This window comes from Myotis lucifugus, unplaced genomic scaffold (assembly GCF_000147115.1).
Source record: "Myotis lucifugus unplaced genomic scaffold, Myoluc2.0 scaffold_17, whole genome shotgun sequence".
Lineage (NCBI taxonomy): Eukaryota > Metazoa > Chordata > Mammalia > Chiroptera > Vespertilionidae > Myotis > Myotis lucifugus.
This window is the reverse complement of record NW_005871065.1, coordinates 2,136,772-2,143,537: the sequence shown is the minus strand read 5'-3', so window position 1 is coordinate 2,143,537 and position 6,766 is coordinate 2,136,772.

The window sequence follows — 6,766 nt, the reverse complement described above, 5'->3', positions numbered from 1 at the left end:
TCATATATATATATATATATATATATATATATATATAATATATATCTAGTATATACTAGAGGCCCAGGTACACAAATCCATGCACTGGTGGGGTCCCTTGGTCTGGCCTGCGCCCTCTTGCAATCCGGGACCCCTCGAGGAATGTCAGACGGCTAGTTTTGGCCTGATTTCCACAGGCCAGGCCTAGGGACCCCACCAGTGCATAAATCTGTGCACCAGGCCTTTAGTATGCATATAAGATCTTTGGTTAATCTCTTACTGCCCTCCCCCTCTCCCCCTTCCCTCTGAGATTCATCAGTTTGTTCCATGTTTTCATGCCTGTGCATTGAGCATCTGCCCCCTGGTGGTCAGTACACATCATAGCTACCAGTCTAACGGTCGGATAGTCTAATGGCTGCTTAGGCTTTATATACTAGTATGTAGATATCTTTCCTAATGGGGTCCAAATTTGTAAAGATAAAGACTAGGCTATTTTCTTCCTTGCATTTAAAAATTTTGCCAATATAAGGCTTAACATAGCAAGCATTCCAATAATTACTTTAAGTTTATCTATTTTTATTCATCTAAACACTTATTCATTCAAGTCTTATTGTTGACCATTTGCCAGCCACTAAATAGTGGTGTAGGGTTACATAAAAAAAGAGTAGGATATCTTCAAGTTTTGGCAATGAGACTTCTATTGTTCTCATCACAACAATAATATGAACATTAACATTCATGGCAGTTCCATCTCTTTTTAACCTGTGTAGTTAAGCTATAAAAAAAGTGACTTTTTTTTTCTTTCTAAATATCATGTATTGGACTTCTCCTTTCATTAGTTTGGCATCCCTTTTAAAAAGCAAAACAGCTTTCCCTACCATGTCAACTTGTCTCACCTTCCTTGTTACAATGGGGGGATATAGGTTACTCAAAAAAAATTATTTTTAGAGAATAGTATGGATGCTGAGGAGGAAACTTCATCTTTTTTATTCAAGGAACAAGTGCTGGTGGCAAGGGTTACAAAACCCTAAACCACCAGAGCCACCTCCACTTATACACGGAGAAAGCATGCTTGAGAATAGAGAAAGGATAATAAAGCAGAGAAGACAGATGGTTAGTAAAAGTATAAATAGTGCTTGTTAAAAGAAGAAAAATGAAGCTAATTCGTAACTACAGAAAATGAATGTTCATAAAGGTTCTGTATATTTTTAGTGTGCCACACTATGTAATTGCATTGCAAACCCATGGCCTTGCATTGTTTGTTTAAACAACTTGATTGTTGCTTCTAGGCTTCTATAGCAGTTTTCAATATTATTACAAAGGATATTCAACTGTTCAAATTGCATTTTACATCAAATATAAATTTGCCTGCTTATTTTAAAAATAATCCTATCAGCTTTTTAGGACCTGTTGTTAAATGTTACTCTATAAACTCAATGACAGTAAATACTTCCTTGCTGTTCTCCCCCTTCCCCCCCCCATTATAGCATATACATACTTTACAGAATGCTCAATCAGTGTTTATTGAATGATTGGCATAAATAATTACTTAGATCAATATTTTTGGGGAAATATTAATTTTATTCAATTAATGAATTGAAAAAAACTTAAGAGTACCAAAAAGATAATCTTTGTGAACAACACACCCTGTCTACATGATATATCTTCTTGGCCCACTATGGTGACTTTATCACAGATATTTAGATTTTAAATCATACGTGGTAAGTAATTGACATTGGTTTTATGAATAGTGTTGTAACATTTATTTGGAGATATGTCATTATGCTTTATAGCAGTTAGTGTATGAAATATTTTTAGTCTCTTTAGTATAGCTTGTGTGATAGAAACTGTTAGTTGCCTACTTAGCACACTGTCCTCTCTGTTCTTTACAGAACCTAAAGTTCTCATGTCTACAACTCTCCCCCTTGCAGCCTGCATTACAGGTGAAACTCAAAACCCAATCACTCTCAAATCAAGCCTAAGGTTAATCCCGTTTATCTTGTCAGGAATCATTTCAGAAATAGGCACATTCTGTCGTGACCAATTAAATAGGGAAAATTTGATAGGAAGCTCTCTTGAGTCTATCAAATTCCCCATGAAGTCATTGTCTTACATCTATGTGTGGGTGTGATAAGACTTTGATTTGCTAAAGCCATCTTACTACCAGCATGTGGATGAAGCCAACACAGAGGATGGATGAGGAGAGGACAAAACAAAACAAAACAAAATCCAGGCCTTTGATTGCAGTTCTGTGCATAGGTATATCAATGCCCTATAATAATTTTCATCTGAAATAGTATGCTTGGTACGCACCTTTATAGAATTTATATCCACTAAGTGACAGAATAAACCATATTCATTTCCTCTGACTTAAAGTGAAGGTAAAAGAAAAATAAACATAAGTAGAATGCAAAAATTTCTAACTCATGATGCCTTCCCATAAGAAAATGACTTATTTTATATAAATAGTTCCCTAATCACTCTCTTCTCAATGAAACCATGTTTTGATGATTTGCATGGGCATCAGGGACTCATAACATTCCTGCTGACTAGAGCCATGTGAACATAACTGTCAGTAGACAACTGTTCCTTCTGTTTTATTTGGTAAAAGTAATATTTCTACAAAATATGATGGCATTGGGAAATCTTTCATTCTCTAAGTATCCAGATTGAGTTTATATTTATGATTCCTCCAGTACATGAATTCTTAGCTTTTTAAAAAAATATTTTGATTTAAAAGATTAAGAACTTTTTTAAAGATTGCATATATTGAATAATAAAATATAAGACAGTAGATAATAGGTGTCTTAATGTTTCTTCAGAGATTCATAAAATCTTTCCTAAACTCTTCATAATATGATTCACAATAAGATGTAATACCATTATGGTACAGGAATGAATGATACAATTTTATTATAGAACTGTGAATGAGGATATTTGCTAAATGTTATGGTTTCTCAGATATATTTAGAAATATAGACATATGACATGTAAAACATAATGAAAATATATATTAAAGCTGTTAACCAAAGATTACAGACCAAATCTGGTATGCTAGGCAAACAGAACTTTAACTCTTTCTTATATATACTGTTTACTTTAATCTTTTCTAAGAGGAATTTTCTAATACAGAAAAGAATTAAGCTGTCTCTAAATAGATTTTAGAATTCCATGTCATTCTTAAAAATTTTACATCATTTTGATTTATTTATAAAGGTGTATCTATAATAGGCCATTAGATCTTAGAATGTCTGGGTGCACAACTCTCTGTGACTAGTTTAACAATAACAGCAAATTAAAGTAATCAAGTCTCTTGGTTTTTAAAATTAGAAATGGCTCTAAGCAAAGCTTTTTCTAAGAAGAAGCATGAACTTGTATATATGCATTTCCATTAGTGTATTTTTTTACAATTAATAATTTCATCAATAAATAACTAAGTATATCAGATATACTTAAAGGGACACCCTGGCTATTTCTGTGTTACAGTTTTTACATAGGGCTTCCTTAAAAATAAGTGCCTAGTCTCTCTTTGAATATGTTATTAGAATAACTGCTGTCACTTTAATAATGTGACAGTAAATTTATATCATTCTTTTGAGTATATATATTTAAATAAAAGTACCTGCCTAAATATTAAAAGAGAACATTCATTTATTGTGAAAAATTTTTCTCTTGCAGTTAGTATCTCTACCGTCAATTAGCATTCCATGGTATTATAGCTAATTGGCAGCCTTATAATCCACCATCTTATGAAACATTTGGTCTAAAAAACCTTTTTGTACTTTTTCTTCTATGGAAGTTCAGAAAGTCAAATATATGATTTATGTGTTTTAATGTGGAATGATTTCCAAAAGTCTGTCTCAGGACAATAATGAATTCAGTGTGAGGAAGTACAGTCTATGTTTTTCTACTTAAAAATTTATTATGCTATATACAACTAACTAAGATGTTTAATTATTCTCTTTCTGTTTAGTGTTCCTAGTAATTTGTGATGTGTTCCCTAACAAATAAGGAATAATTCAATAAGTAATATTATTAAACTGTCAAAATCTAATGGATCAGAAATGCTATTTGATGTCTAAAAATTCCAATTAAACATTTCGACTCAAGTAAAAAATGAATGATTCTGGTGATCCAAAATGAATTCTTACATTTGTGCTCACAAATTTGAGTGGTTGTTGGTAATATGTTTGCTTTCTAATACTGCTAGTTTATTTATTAATTAAGGTATTCTACAGAACAATTTAAAGGGTTCTTAAAGTGCCTGAAGATGACTTATACATGCTTAATAAAATTAATTTAATTAGTGAATAACAATACACAATTAACAATATTATTGAAATCATTAGGAAATCCAAACATGCAACATACTGGAAAAGCTTTCTAGTGGTTGTTGAAATATTGCACTTTCTTATTCAGGCTAAGTATTGAAATCCTCACCATTTAGTAGGACTGGGCTGGGATAGCATGTTCATGAACATAGCATCATTTTCAAACCACTTGCCTGTTTCAGTTGACAACCATTGCAAAACAAACCATCAGAAACCTCAGTGGTTTAAAACAATAATAATTTAATATTTGTTGTTCAATATTGTTGACGGGATACTAATCCTATTAGATCAGCACCCCTCCCTTATGTCCTAATTTAACTTTAAACACTTCCTTTAAAGATCCTATTTCCAAATACAGTCACATTGGGGTTAGGTGTTTAACATATGAATTTGAGGGGGGACATAAACATTCTGTCCAAAACAATGCATGTACGCCTCTGTTTACATTACATTGCCAGGCTCTCAACTGGCCATATTTAGAAGCCATGAAGCTAAGATTTGGGCAGGTCCTCAAAAGGGTGTGAATAAAGGAGAAAGGATTCATTGGGGATTACCAATGTGACAAACCAGCATTAAGCCAATAAAAATGACCATCATGCTTTCTTAGCCCAGTTTACTATTGCTTTTTCAGAAAGATTTATCTCGTCACCTCCATGTGAAAGCTTTGTTTTGTTTTGTTTTTTGTTTGTTTGTTTGTTTTATATGAAAGCTTTCTTTAATCAATGCTATGCAAGATATCTCTTCTTTGCCCCCATATTCCTTGGTCAGTCCAGTCAGACTTGCACAAAACCTGGCCATAGGAGTCTCTGGAATGAATAAAGAACTCCAAAAAACAACATATTTGCCACAATCTCTTATTTGTCTCAAATAAGGACACTTGGAGAACAAATGGCTAATACTTCTCCTCACTAACCAAAGAATGCAGGAGAGGAGGGGGAGTCTTAACTCTTCTTCTCTCTAACCAGAGAATACATAGTTTAAATCACCTTAAAACTGCTAGGGCAGGAGGGGAGGAGGGGGAAGGAAAGAAGAAAGAGATTTATTTCAAAGAAGTCAGATGTTTTGGGGAAGGAGGAGAGAAAAGAGTTTTCATCTCACTGTTTAAACAGAGAAGGCAACAGTCCTGGGAGTTGTCAAGATAAAATTGCCAAATGCTTCTCATAAATTCTGGGAAAGCCACCTATAATAATAAAAGCATAATATGCTAATTAGACCAGACAGCCAAACGACCCTCCAGACGAAGCTGGGGCTGGGAGGGCCAAGACCCTGCATGAATTTCGTGCATCCGGCCTCTGGTAACAAAATAAAAGGGAAACCTTGAGAGTTAATCTGTACCAAGATATCTGGCAGAGGAATTTGAAACCTGTAGACAGAAGGGTACAAAACCCCTTGTACCCCTACCAGGCTCACTTGTCAGACTAACTGGAAGTCCATCTGTGCTTTCATAAGACAGAGTTACTTGATAGATTTTCTTGCCTTGCTTTTTAAATAAATTTATTTGCTTTACTTCTTTAATAAATTCGCTCTACTACAACACAATCATCCGGGGTCACTCATTTGAACTCCTTCCTACAAGAACCGAGGAGGAAACAGCTCTCTCCCTTCAACTCAGGGGACTGTCCAATAGCACCTTTCCTAGTGTTTGGGGTGCCTATCGCAAGGGGAATAGATATGGAGGTTGAAAACAATGTCTTATGCTTTTGTGTTTTTTCTATTCAAATATTGCCAGTATTTGTGTACAAATAGAAAAGATAACAGCAAATTACAATAATACTTGTATAGATAGTATTCTCTTTCTCCCTATTCCTTCTTCTCTCTCTAAAAATTAATAAAAACAAATTTAAAGAAAGCAACTTCATAGAAACAGACAACAGTATGGTGATTACCAGAGGGTAAGGGGGCATGGAAGAAGGTATAGAGAGGATAAATGGTGATAGAAGGAGACTTGACTTGGGGTGATGAACACATAATACAATATACAGATAATGTATTATTGAATTATACACATGAAACCTATATAATTTTATATGCCAATGTCAACCCAGTAAATTCAATGAAAAATAAATAAAATATAAGTTGATATTTCCATCAAGAAGTAGAAAATTTATCTATTCTTGATCAAAGCATCATATGCTCATTATATTAGACACTATCTTATACTTCTACATTTCATTCCAATCTGGTATTTCTGCTATTGCACTTGATAACCTAATTATGCTGTTATTTTCTCCTTTTATTTCCTATCAGTCTTCAGATGCAGAACATTTCTGATTTACTGCTTAGAACTCAGCAACAGCACTTTTTTTTTCACCTTAAGGGTTGTTGCTTTTATCTATATATTAGTCAGAATCTGAGATAACATTATTTTATGTGTGCTATTTCGGAACACAAATGTGTTCTTCAGATGCCCTCTGCCTGTGAATGCCCCTGGCACATTGCCTGATATTACTGCAGAT